This window comes from Capra hircus, chromosome 19 (assembly GCF_001704415.2).
Source record: "Capra hircus breed San Clemente chromosome 19, ASM170441v1, whole genome shotgun sequence".
Taxonomy (NCBI): Eukaryota; Metazoa; Chordata; class Mammalia; order Artiodactyla; family Bovidae; genus Capra; species Capra hircus.
In genome coordinates, this window is record NC_030826.1 from 2,921,750 (window position 1) to 2,936,793 (window position 15,044).

Genomic DNA, 15,044 nt, shown 5'->3' on the forward strand with positions numbered 1-15,044 from the left:
TGTTAATGTGCTTGATGTTGCCCCAGAGGAAAACTATCCTTATTTTAAACTATCCTCATTGTTTTGTTTTTTTTGTTTTTTTTTTTTTTTGTTGTTGTTTTTTTCCTGTTAAACTTGAATGGTTTTTCCACTTTTCCATCTTTCAGTTAAATGATCTGTTCCTCTGTATCTTCTAATCTGCTATTGATTTATTCTAATGTGATTTTAAATTTTCTGTTATTGATTTCTTCGTCTCTGTATGTTTCCTCTTTATGTCTTGTAACACTCTGTTAATCCCCCTGTGTTCATCCATTCTCCTGAGTTGGTTGAGTATCTTTATGATCAATACCTGGAACTATTCATTGTGGGTATTACTCATTTACTCTCTGCTTAGTTTTTTTTTTTTTTTTTTCTCTTTGTTTGTTGTTGTTGTTTTTATTGTTAGTTTTTTGTTTTGATTTTTCATTTAACATATATTCCTGTATCTTCTCATTTTACCCAATTATTTATGTTTATTTCTATGCATTAGATAGTTTGGTTACATTTCTCATTCTTAGAGAAATGGCCTTACATAAAACATCCCCTGAGAGTGAGTAGCACACTCTCCTCTGGTCATCAGAGCTCCATGTTCTAAGGTGTCTCCTATATGGGCTGCATGGAAACTTCTGTTGTGTTACAGCCAACTGCTGTGGGTGCAGTTGTAGGCAGGACTGGCCCCTGGCCAGGTTGACTGCTAGCCCTGCTTCATGCAGTGGCTTCCATTGCTTTGATGAGCAGATCTGGTTCCCAGAGTGACTGACTGTTCAGCTATGTGGTACCAGAGCTGTTGCTGGCCTGCTGATAGGGAAGCTGGGTCCCAATGTAACTGATTTTGATTGTTGGGGATTCCCAAGGCTGGTGTTGGCCATCTGGTGGGAAGATCTGGGTCCGGACATGACTGGTTTTGCAGCCTGGAAAAAAAAAAAAAAAAAAAAAAAAAAAAACAAAACACAAACGTTTTAATGATATTAGAATATTAGATGCTCACACATGGAAGACAGATGTAAAACTCATACCTTCAAATCAGAGATGTGTTAATGCTCCCCAGGTGGTGAAAGAATGCTAATTATATAGCCCATAATAGCCAGTTAATTAGACACTACTAGCTGATACAATGGTTTATGTGAAACTTATTTTTAAGAAATAAACTGAAAGTAGGAAAAGCTTCATATCCTCTTCAGCTAAAACCTATACTAAACTACATATTTGTTCAGGGACTGGATTCCCAATAATTAGATTGTGTTTCCTGCTCAGATTAAATCAGTACACTAAGTATCAAACCAAAAAAAAAAAAAAGAAAATGTTTATAACTGTAACATTTTGGTTAAACAATGAAACATTAAGGTTAAAGACAAAAATAGTGAAAATTAATGGGTAAATAAGTTGCATACCTATAGCTGACGAGAAAGGAATATTACTCAGCTATAACAACAATGCATTTGAATCAGTTCTAATGAGGTGGATGAAACTGAGTGAAGTAAGATATAGAGTGAAGTAAATCAGAAAGAGGAACACCAATATAGCATATAAACATATATATATATATATATATATATATATATATATATATATATATATATGCAATTTAGCGATGACCCTGTATGCAAGACACCAAAAGAGACAAAGCTGTAAATAACAGACTTTTGTATTCTGTGGGAGAAGGCTAGAGTGGGGTGGTTTGAGAAAATAGCATTTAAACATGTATATTATCATATGTAAAATAGATGACCAGTGCAAGTTCGAAACATGACGCAGGGCAATCAAAGCCAGTGCTCTGGAACAACCCAGAGGGATAGGGGGGACACATGTACATCTGTGGTTGATTCATGTCAGTGTATGGCAAAAACCACCACAATACTGTAAAGTAATTAGCCTCCAATTAAAAAAAATAAATTAATTCAAAATAAATAGAAACAGCAGGCTTCTCAGCAACAATAATATAAGCCAGAAGAGAATAGAAACACATCTATAAAATGTTGATTGAAAGTAGTTGCAGTTTAGAATTCTATAGTCAGTTAAAATAACATTCAGGAGTTAAGATGAAGTAAGAAAAACAGAAGTATATGTATAAAATATAATGGCAACTTGTCAAAAGTATTGGAGTCTCTGTGCGACCCCATAGATGGCAGCCCACTAGGCTCCCCCATCCCTGGGATTCTCCAGGCAAGAACACTGGAGTGGGTTGCATTTCCTTCTCCAGAAAGAATTAGGCCTCATAAAAACAACCGAATGTTTATAAATTTAATTCAATATTGACTCTAATTAATAATAGCTAAGTTTGTGCACAAAACTTTCAGAAAGCAATTTTAAAAAGAGCATGGGGTGAAGTTTAAACAATGTTAAAACACAAGAGGAGCAACATAGTAGAACCAAATGTTTTTAGACTTGTTAGAAATGTGTGCAGTAAGATATATGTATGAAAATTTTAGGTGACACCAATAAAGGTAATAGTCATTTCAAGTGTACAAACCACAAAAGGAGAAAAATAGATTTAAAAAGGGAAGGATACCAAGCATGGCAAAAAAAAAAAAAAAAAAAAACGAGAAAAAAGTGTCTAAATATATTAACCACAATAAATGCTAACAGAATAAGACTGTTATAGTACAATCACTTAAATTGAATTTCTTAAATTGCAGCTATATGCTGCTATGAGTTATTTCTTTAACAAAAAATTGTAGTATCCTTACAAATAAAATAGGAGATATGAGCAAGATAGCCAAATATAAGTAAAGGAAGACTAGTGAACCGATACTAATACCAGACAAAATAGAATTTTAAGAACACAATAATAGTTATAATGGGTGACATGGCAATAAAGAGTAAATCAGTGAACGTGAATTAAGTAATTATTTCATTAACAGTTTAGTCTAGTCACCAATCACAATGAGACACTTCACTTGCTAGCACAGTTCAACCATCTTCAGGACATCATCTTCAGGAGGCCACTGGTGGCTATTTTATCTCTCTTTTTCATGCTGTTTTGTATAGTTCAAACTTCAAATCTACATTTTGTAGAAAGTACAGGGTTTTTTCCCTTGTCAAAAATTCCCATTATAAATATTTATATACAGAAATATTTAAATAGGTTATCACAATATGTTAGCAAGTCCATTGTACTAAGACATTAAATGACTGAAATACAGTCTTCCATTGTTAACGTTTGTCTCAGTCACAGAAGCACTTCATGAAAGAACAGCAGAAATAATTGGAAAAGCAAAAGAGAAAGTGATTCTTTGATATCTATTTTTACAATGATAATTCTTGACAGGTTAGTCATTTAATCACTAAATGAGCTCCTAAAGGGGAAGGATACAGAATCTCTTTTTCTCTCTTTCTAATTTTGTTGCCTTTATTGTTCATATAATCCTCATACATAGAATGAAATTTGGATTAAAAATAATAACATGCAAAGAAGATATCACAGCAAAGCTATTTAATTTCTTTTTGCTAAAACTCTAGTTACCTGTCTAAAACTCTAGAGTAAAGGTAAAACAAATAATCATTTCCAGGAATCATAAAAACCTTTCTCCCTTTAAACTACCACAGCATTCAAATGTGATTTAGATGTAAATATAGCATATTTCCAAATATTAACTTCAGAAAGGATTACAGACATATTGTTCTCAGAGAATATAAACTTCAGAGACACACTTCAAGGCACACATTTCATCCTTAGTATTCTGGTTGCTATACCTACAACTCTACATTCCACAAGCAGATAAAACTCAGATACCATAATATGTCCCTAGCAGATAGATCTGCTTTTGCTTATTGGCATTCATGTGGCACATCCAAAACAGAGTTCATTGCTTTTGAGCGTTAGGAGGTATTCTACTTTTTTTCATGAGCTTCCCAAGTTGCTCAGTGGTAAAGAATCTGCCTGTAGTGCAGGAGATCCAGGAGATGAGGGTTTGATCCCTGGGTTAGGAAGATCCCCTGGAGTAGTAAATGGCATTTCATTCCAGTATTCTTGCCAGGAAACTCTCATAGACAGAGGAGTCTGGTGGGCTATAATCCATGGGGTCGCAAATGCTACACTTTTTCATAGTTGATTTTACCTCCTCCTCTGCCCTGATTTTCATTTCTATTAATTTCTACTAATTCTACCTGAATATATGTTTTCATTTTTCCCTGTCTAAAGTACCATAACAGTCTCTCAATTGGTCTTTCCTCTACTCTCTACTTGCTCCAACATGTCCTTTGCAATACAGACAGTAGTATTTCTAATGTGCAAACATGACCATATTACTACTTTTAAATTTAAGTAGATTCATAAAATAAAATGTACAAACAATAGAACAAAACATCCATTCTATGTTCTAATGTTTTAATGTACCTAGTTCTTCTCTTGACCCTGCCACAAATGTATTTTCTTCCTTAGCCACATTGATTTACTAACTGTTCCATGAACACAATGGTGTCTTTCATCTTTCTGTATCTTAGAGTATCTTGTTCCCATATTCAAGAATCCTTTAATCAATTGAAACTTACTATAAGGTTCACAGTATACTTGTGAATGGCTTTCATCCCTCACAAAAGTAAGTAAGCATCTTCTATTTTGTTATTATTTCAATTTTTGTTTTTATTCACTTTTCCCGTTAATTAATAGGTCAGCTGAATGAAAAATCTGGAACTAGGTGCTGGGAGGAATTATGATTATCAGAGCTAGGTGAGTTGAAACAGTGAAAGTGCATTTATAGTTAGACTTGAGTGAGTGAATGTGGAGACTCCATTGATTAATTTTCTTCTGCTTTAGGTTGATGTTAATCATAAGGATTTGGCAATGCATAGAATGAATCTATCAGAGTGAAAGAGAACCCAGAGGACTCAGAATCAAGGAGAGCTCTCCTCTAGATCTGCGCAAGAGAATATATATTCAGTGAGCAATCTCTTCCAATCCTGACAATGGTCTCATGTAGGAGATGAACCTAATAGTTTAGACCTGAAATTTTGGCTGTCCCTAAACCCTTGGTGGTTGTCCAAATCCCATTCTTTTTTCTTAGTGTGTCCAGCAGTTGAGAATGTGTGGAGAACCTGTCAGTGTCACAAAGGGGAGGATTTCACTCAGCCTCTATATGGGTGCTAAATTAGAAGCCTGACCCTCAGGCAGCAGCTTTTATAATATGCAAATAGGCCTCTTTAAGGGAAAGGCTGGGGCACAGCATTTTTTTTTTTCCTCCCTCTGTATTGAGTCCTGAAGCAATAGACACAGTGAGTTTTCCCAAGTTTTTTCAGAATTGTTTCTTTTTTGCTCTAGTCTTGTGAGTCTCATGGACACAAGCCTACTGATGGCTCAGATGGTAAATAATTTGGCTGTAGTGCAGGAGACCTGAATTCGATCCCTGGGTGGGGAAAATCCCCTGGAGAAGGGAACAGCAACCCACTCCAGAATTCTTGCCTGGATAATTCCATGGACAGAGGAGCCTGGCGGGCTACAGTCCATGGGGTCCCAAAGAGATGGACATGACTGAGAGACTAACACTTGTGAGTCTCATGGACACAAGCCAAGTTGGGTTTCTGATCAAGGTGTTCTACAGGCCAGTCCTCCAAGTAAAGGTCTTAAAAGTTGGGACAGTATATGTTCAACCCAAGACCTTCAAACTCCTCAGGGAGAAGTTAGTTATTGTGAATAACCTCCCAGTTGTGGGGTTTATATGAGTGTATCTCACATCAACCATTTCAATATGGAGACTTTCTCATTTATCTGATGTATAGGAGCTGTTCAGTTAGTTTCTCTATTTCTTTTAGGGACAATAGAACCCTGTGTGTCCCTGGGAGGGACACATAGATTGGATGTGTCCCTGGGAGGAGGTGAGTTCATTGAAACTCATATGTTTCCATCTTGGAGTGGAAGTTTGAGAATATAGATTGAATATGATAGAAAAAATAAACTGAAGCTCTGTCAGTTACAACTGCAGAGTACATTAGCACTTTTCTTATCCTCCTTGATGCTCATTTTTTATTACTACAATACAAAATTAACAGCAGTTTCAATTTGCATGTTGTTCAGTCACTAAGTAATGTCCAATTCTTTGTGACCATATAGAGTGTAGCATGCCAAGCTCTTCTGTACTCCACTGTCTCCCAGAGTTTGCTCAAATCATGCCCACTGAGTCTGTGATGCTATCTAACCATCTTATCCCCTGCTACCCCCTTCTCATTTTGTCTTCATTCTTTCCCAACATCAGGGTGTTTTCCAATGAGTTGACTCTTCACATCAGGTAGCCAAATTATTGGAGCTTCAACTACAGCAATAATCCTTCCAACGATTATTTGGGGCTGATTTCCCTTAGGATTGACTGATTTGACCTCCTTGCAGTGCAAGGGACTTTCAAGAGTCTTCTCTAGCTGCACAATTTGAAAACATCCATTCTTTAATGCTCAGTCTGCTTTATAACCAAACTCTCACATCTGTACATGACAACTGGAAAAACCATAGCTTTGACTACACAGACTATTGTCAGCAAAGTCATATCTCTGCTTTTTAATACACTTCCTAGATTTTGACAAGATGGGCTTCTCGGGTGACCCAATGGTGAAAGAATCCATCTGCCAATGCAGTAGCACAGGAGATGAAGTTTCAATCCCTGGGTCTGGAAGATCCCCTGGAGAAGGAAATGACAACTCACTCCAGTATTCGTGCTTGAAAAATTCCATGGATAGAAGAGTCTGGTGGGCTATAGCCCATGGGGTCACAAACAGTCAGCCATGACTGAGAAACCAAGAACAAATGCAATGAGGTTTGCCATGGCTTCCTTTCCAGTTAGCAAGTGTCTTTTAATTTCATGGTTGCGGTCACCATCTGCATGATTTGAGAGCCCAAGAAAATAAAATCTGCAAGTTTCCACTTTTTCCCTTTCTATATGCCATGAAGTGATGGGACTGATGCCATGATCTTAGTGATTTTTTTGTTTTTAATGTTGAGTTTCAAGCTAGCTTGTTCACTTTTCTCTTTCACCTTCATCAATAGGCTCTTTAGTTCCTCTCCACTTTCTACAATTAGAGTGGTATCTACATATCTGAGGTTGTGGATAATTTGATAATTTCTTATAAATATTTAATTAATATCAAATTTATATAATAGTACTTATAATAGTATTATTGATGATGATAGCACTACTAATAATGCACACTTTAATGATGTTTTGATCCAGTATTAAAGCCCTGGTTAGAAGCTGAACAGTCTCCTTCCTTGAGATACCTGGGACCAATAGGCACTCTCTTTAAAACCCTGGGGCCAGAAGCCAGAGGACTATGGACAGATCCCATGCCCAAAAGCCTATTAAATTTACCTAGGAACCTACTTAATCACAGTCATTTACCATATATAAACTGCCTCTTACAGCACCAGGTTGCTGTTACCCTGACTGTGAGTGCAACCCCCTATGTGAATTTGCATGGCAGCCTTCTCTCATTTTGAGTTCTAAGTAAGAAAGTTTTCTACCTTGCATGTGCTCAAGTGTCTGTTGTATCCCACCATCAAAATTAATCTTCAAAATTTATAAAACATTAACATATATTAAGAAAAACAACACATTACTTTGCAAATACAATAAACATGTTGACTACTACTAATTTTTTGTCTTTTGTGAATTCAATAGCAAGTCCAATTAAAATACAATCTAGATATGTTGCCAGAGTTCCTCAAGGTCTTAGCTCAAAGCCCATCAACCTCTATCTTTAGCAGGAATGTCCTTGCTCACACCCTCCAACACTCACCTTTAGCAGGAGACATTAGGTAAAATTGTCCAAAGATAAGAAAAGAAGCTACAAAAAAAAGGAAGCAAAAACAAACAAACCAACAACAACAACAAAAATTGTTATTCAGTCATTCTTTGGAACTCATGTCTGACTCTTTTGAACCCATGGACTGCAGCACACCAGGCTTCCCTGTCCTTCACCATTTCCCAAAACTTGCTGAAACTTGTGTCCTTTGAGTTGGTGATGCCATTCAACCATCTCATCCTCCGTCATCCCCATCTCGTGCCTTCAGTCTTTCCCAACATCAGATCTTTTCCAATGAGTCAGCTCTTCACATCAGTTGGCCAAATTATTGGAGCTTCAGCATCATCATCAGTCCTTCCAATGAATATTCAGGGTTGATTTCCTTTAAGATTAACTGGTTAGATCTGTTTCAAATCAAGGAACTCTCAAGAATCTTCTCCAACCCCACAGTCATAAAGCATCAGTCAGCCTTCTCTATGGTCCAGCTCTCACATCCGTACACAGACATTCATACTGGAGAAACCATAGCTTCGGTTATATAGAGTTTTGTCACCAAAGTGATGTCTCTGCATTTGAATACACTGTCTATCTTTGTCATAGGTTTTCTTCCAATGGACAAATGTCTTTTAATTACATGGCTGCAGTCATTGTCCAGAGTGGTTTTGGAGCCCAAGAAAACAATCTGTCACTGACAAATGGTGATAAATCTGACTCCTGAAAGACTCTGAGTCTCATTATATACTAGTTTTACTGTATTTACTAACTAAATGACACATCTTCTGGCAGCCAGGACCAGACATTAATGACTAAAAAAGATTGAAAAGGTGTGGCATCCCAATTTGCACAAAGCCCTGCCACTTCCGCATAGACTAGTGCACAAGCCTGCTCATCATCATGAGAAGGTAACAGGCAGGAAAGCCAGGGGTCTGCAAACGAAGGAAATAGGCTGCAAGTGTCAGACATTTATATCTCTCTTAAGCATCAGGAGGAAACAAACTAGTGTTTTTTTTTCCTTCTCTATACAAATTTAAAAGGAGGTTTCTCTTAAAATACTATGTTGCCATAAAGACATCCTGGTTTCACCTGAAGTTAACTATTTTCAAACCTTGAGTTAACCAATGCATTCTTCTCATGGAAATGTTTGTCTTAAGCTATGTTAACGTACTATGCATTTGCCCCAGACTCTGTCTTCAAGTCAGTTCCACCTAATGGCTCAGAACCTACTTGACAAACCAGTATGTTATACGCAGATATTGTTTCCCTAATCTATGTAAATGAAATTATTTGTATGGTAATCTGCACTTCTACAAGATTCAAGTCAATCGTTTTATGGCCCTGGATGAATAATCTGGTGCCAAGATTATCCCAAAATGCATCTTATGGATGAGGGGCCTGGTGCCATTCTGAGTTTTAAGACATTCCTTTCTTTCATTAACAGGCTGCTTGTGACAATATAACATCCAGCTGAAGACTAGCAGGGGGTACTCTTTCTGTCTCCTTCTGATGTCTATGTCAGAAGCTTTCTCTATTTCCTTTATACTTTATGAAACTTTATTACACAAAAGCTCTGAGCAATCAAGCCTCATCTCTGGCCCCAGATTGAATTCTTCTCCTCCAAAGGCCAAAAATCCCGGTGTCTTTTTGTTCAGCAACAACCTTTCAATTAGCCTCGTCCTTCCACTCTTTGTCTTTACTTTTAAAATTAAATCCTTCTACTAGATGGGTGAGAAGTTGGTCTGTGAACTTAGTTTCTGCTTCTCCACTCTTCAGTCACAGCAAGTCTGTACTGTGTGGATTACAGCTTCAGTTTGATTATTCTTCTATTTCAACTAATTGGAAAAATCATCGCCCACTGATGCAGGGAGCCTCAGCTGGGCTAGGGCCAGCTCAGGGCCAGCTTGGTAGAGTCAGCTTGGTAAAAGCAAGCTGTGATGCTTCTTGGATTCTCTGATATACTATTGGTATTCTTATCACTAGATCAGTAGGCCATGGAAATGTCTTTTCTGCTGCCTGCTCCTGCTGCTGCTAAGTCACTTCAGTCGTGTCCAACTCTGTGCCACCCCATAGATGGCAGCCCACCAGGCTCACCCATCCCTGGGATTCTCCAGGCAAGAACACTGGAGTGGGTTGCCATTTCCCTCTCCAATGCATGAAAGTGAAAAGTGAAAGTGAAGTAGCTCAGTAGTGTCCAACTCTTAGCAACCCCATGGACTACAGCCCACCAGGCTCCTCTGTCCCTCTAATCAAAGGGTACTTCTCAAGCAGAGTGCACAAATTTTAAGAAGCACTAGAAATGCCAATGATAAAAACCCACTTTATAGTATACCAATTGAAATGGTGAAAGAATTTTCACTTCACATGCTTACCCAATTCCACATTTCATACTAAAATAGTCATAACAAATTTTGCTAGAAAAACATTATGAAATCAAAGAAAAGCCTGTGGCATAACAATAATTCTAAGAATAGACAATGGTTATTCACTGATTTAAAAAATGATGAATAAAATATTACCACTTTTGAAATAATTTTGGCAGAATATTTCCTATAAAATGTGACATGAAATTTATCATGTCCACGTGGAATTATATAAAACAAAATCATTATTATTTCTTTGATGATATCAATTTTCTTTAGAATACAAAATATAACAGCAAACCTCTAAACATATACTTATTGACATTGCTACAGTCACATAAATTTATTTGTAATAGCTCTGTCTTCTTCTACCAACACTCTGACATCAACTATAATAATAGCAATATAATATCAATTGAACACTAACAATGCAGACACTGCCTTAGGTTTTTGTTGTTGTTTGTTTGTTTTTATTGGCTGAGCCACAGTTAAGTTCAGTTCAGTAGCTCAGTCATCTCTGACTCTTTGCGACCCAATGAATCGCAGCACACCAGGCCTCCCTGTCCACCACCAACTCCCGGAGTTCACTCAGACTCAAGTCCATCGAGTCAGTGATGCCATCTAACCATCTCATCCTCTGTTGTCCCCTTCTCCTCCTGCCCCCAATCCCTCCCAGCATCAGAGTCTTTGCCAATGAGTCAACTCTTTGCATGAGATGGCCAAAGTACTGGAGTTTCAGCTTTAGCATCATTCCTTCCGAAGAAATCCCAGGGCTGATCTCCTTCAGAATGGACTGGTTGGATCTCTTTGCAGTCCAAGGGACTCTCAAGAGTCTTCTCCAACACCAGAGTCCAAAATCATCAGTTGTTTGGTGCTCAGCTTTCTTTATGGTCCAACTCTCACACCCATAAGTGACTACTGGAAAAACCATAGTTTAACTATACAGACCTTTGTAGGCAAACTGATGTCTCTACTTTTTAATATGCTGTCTAAGTTGGTCATAACTTTTCTTCCAAGGAACAAGCGTCTAATTTCATGGCTGCAGTCACCTTCAGCAGTGATTTGGAGCCCAAGAAAAGAAAGTCTATCACCGTTTCCATTGTTTCCCCATTTTTTTTTGCCATGAAGTGATGGGACCAGATGCCATGAGCATTAATTTATTTGTGTGTTTTCATCCCAAAGTTCTTTATATGATTTCTTTATTGTTCTCTTCTGTTTAATATTGCAGAAGAAAAAGCTTAAAATGTCGTGTTTCCCAGTCTTCTTGTTGTTCAGTTCAGTTCAGTCACTCAGTCGTGTCTGACTCCTTGCGACCCCATGAATCACAGCATGCCAGGCCTCCCTGTCCATCACCAACTCCCAGAGTTCACTCAGACTCACCTCCATCGAGTCAGTGATGCCATCCAGCCATTTCATCCTCTGCTGGCCCCTTCTTCTTCTGCCCCCAATCCCTCCCAGCATCAAAGACTTTTCCAATGAGTCAACTCTTCGCATGAGGTGACCAAAATACTGCAACTTCAGCTTTAGCATCATTCCTTCCGAAGAAATCCCAGGGCTGATCTCCTTCAGAATGGACTGGTTGGATCTCTTTGCAGTCCAAGGGACTCTCAAGAGTCTTCTCCAACACCAGAGTCCAAAATCATCAGTTGTTTGGTGCTCAGCTTTCTTTATGGTCCAACTCTCACACCCATAAGTGACTACTGGAAAAACCATAGTTTAACTATACAGACCTTTGTAGGCAAACTGATGTCTCTACTTTTTAATATGCTGTCTAAGTTGGTCATAACTTTTCTTCCAAGGAACAAGCGTCTAATTTCATGGCTGCAGTCACCTTCAGCAGTGATTTGGAGCCCAAGAAAAGAAAGTCTATCACCGTTTCCATTGTTTCCCCATTTTTTTTTGCCATGAAGTGATGGGACCAGATGCCATGAGCATTAATTTATTTGTGTGTTTTCATCCCAAAGTTCTTTATATGATTTCTTTATTGTTCTCTTCTGTTTAATATTGCAGAAGAAAAAGCTTAAAATGTCGTGTTTCCCAGTCTTCTTGTTGTTCAGTTCAGTTCAGTCACTCAGTCGTGTCTGACTCCTTGCGACCCCATGAATCACAGCATGCCAGGCCTCCCTGTCCATCACCAACTCCCAGAGTTCACTCAGACTCACCTCCATCGAGTCAGTGATGCCATCCAGCCATTTCATCCTCTGCTGGCCCCTTCTTCTTCTGCCCCCAATCCCTCCCAGCATCAAAGACTTTTCCAATGAGTCAACTCTTCGCATGAGGTGACCAAAATACTGCAACTTCAGCTTTAGTATCATTCCTTCCAAAGAAATCCCAGGGTTGATCTCCTTCAGAATGGACTGGTTGGATCTCCTTGCAGTCCAAGGGATTCAAGAGTCTTCTACAACACCACAGTTCAAAAGTATCAATTCTTCAATGCTCAGCCTTCTTCACAGTCCAACTCTCACATCCATACATGACTATTACTACTGGGAAAACCATGGCCTTAACTAGACGGAACTTAGTTGGCAAAGTAATGTCTCTGCTTTTGAATATGCTATCTAGGTTGGTGATAACTTTTCTTCCAAGGAGTAAGTATCTTAATTTCATGGCTGCAGTCACCATCTGCAGTGATTTTGGAGCCCTCCAAAATAAAGTCTGACACTGTTTCCAGTTTCCCCATCTATTTCCCATGAAGTGATGGGACCGGATGCCATGACCTTCGTTTTTGGAATGTTGAGCTTTAAGCCAATTTTTTCACTCTCGTCTTTCACTTTCATCAAGAGGCTTTTTAGCTCTTCTTCACTTTTTGCCATAAGGGTGGTGTCATCTGCATATCTGAGGTTATTGATATTTCTCCCGGCAATCTTGATTCCAGCCTTTGTTTCTTCCAGTCCAGAGTTTCTCATGATGTACTCTGCATATAAGTTAAATAAGCAAACTGACAATATACAGCTTTGATGTATTCCTTTTCCTATTTGAAATCAGTCTGTTGTTCCATGTCCGGTTCTAACTGTTGCTTCAGGGAAGCCCAAAAGATTCAGCTCTTCATTTTTGAAAAATTATATTTTGAATTTCTTTTGTTCTTTTATAAGTAAGTAATATTATTATTTTTATTTTTTTATCTTTTCACTTTCCTTATTTTTCATTTTATGTTTATTATTTTTTACAGTATGCTCTTGGTTGGTTATTTAATTTAAATTTAGTAATGTTCATATGTCAATCCCAAACTCCCAATCTATCCCTCTTCCCGTTCTTCACCCCTGGTAACTGTAAATTCCTTCTCTAAGTCTATAACTCTATTTCTTTTTTGTAAATGAGCTAAACTGTGTCATTTTTTTAGATTCCACCTATTAAAAATATATGTTATTTCTCTTTCTCTGTCTTACTTCATTTAGATAATCTCCAGGTTCATCCATGATGCTGCAGATGGCATTATTTCATTCTCTTTATTTACTGACTAATGGTCATTTGTGTTTATATATGGCATTTTCTTTATTCATTCATTTGTCAATGGATATTTAAGTTGCTTTCATGTCTTGGCTATTGAAAACAGTGATGCAATGAATATTGTGTGCCTGTATCTTTTCAAATCATGTTTTTCTCTGAATATATGGCCAGGAGAAGGACTTCTGGACCCTTTGGTACCACTATTCTTAGGTTTTTAAAGAATACTGATACTGTTCTTCACAGTGGTGTAACAATATACACTAACAGTGTAGGAGGATTCACTGCTGTCCACACCGTCTCCAGTATTTCTTGCTTGTAGACTTTTAATGATAGCCGGTCGGACTAGGATGAGGAGATAGTTCATTGCAGTTTTGATTTGTTTTTCTCTAATACATAGTAATATTGAACATCTTTTCATGTGCCTCTTGGCCATCTGTATATCTTCTTTGGAGAAATGTCTATTTTGGTCTTCTGCTGCTTTTTTTTTTTTTTTTTTTTTTTAATTAGGATTTTTTACTTATTGATACTGCATTGCATGAGTTCTTTGTAAATTTTGGAGACTAGGTTCTTGTTGGACACATTCTGTGAATATTTTATCTCCTTTTGTAAGTTGTCTTTTCATTTTGTTTGTGATTTCCTTAGTTGTGTAAAAACTTTTGATTTTAGATTAAAAAAATTAGATCCCATTTGTTTGTTTGTTTGTTCTGATGTCCATCATTTTGGAAGGCAAATTTAGAAAGATATTGCTGTGATTGATGTCAAGGAATGTTCTGTCTATGTTTTACACTGAGTGTTATAGTATTTGGCCTTACATTTAGGTCTTCAATTCATTTTGCATTTATTTATCTGTATAATGTTAAATAATATTCTAGTTTCAATTCTTACATGTACCTGCTGCCCAACTGTCCCAGCACTGTTTATGGAAGAGACAGTCTTTCTACATTGTATATAATGACTCCTTTTTGTTTGTTGATCATCAGTGCATGAGTTTATTTCTGGGCTTTCTGTCCTATTCCATTGCTCTATATTTCAGTTTTTGTGCCAATGGCATAAAATTTTCCTTATTGTAGCTTTGTATAATAGTAGTTTAAAGACAGAGAGTCTCAGCACTCTAGCTTTGTTTTTCTTTCTCAAGATTGTTTGGCCATTCAGTCTTTGATGTCTCCATACAGACATCAAGATATTATATTCTAGTTCTGTGAAACATACCACAGGTAATTTGACAGGGATTGCATTGAACCTGCAGATTGCCTTGGATAGTATAGTCATTTTGATAAGACTGATACTTCCAATCCAAGAATACGATATATCTATCTGTGTCATTTTCCATTTCTGTCATCAGTGTCTCACACGTTTTAGAGTACAAGAATTTGTAGATTTATTCTTAGGTATTTTATTCTTTTCAGATGGTTAATTGAATTATTTCTTTAATTTCTCTGATCTTTCATTGTTGGTATATAGAAATACAACAGATTTCTGTGTATTATATATATATTT

General features: G+C 37.3%; 1 pseudogene; it reads right to left on the reverse strand.

Moving 5' to 3' along the window:
• LOC108638202 overlaps positions 713 to 15,044 on the reverse strand; it is a 45,749-nt pseudogene continuing 31,417 nt past the window's right edge.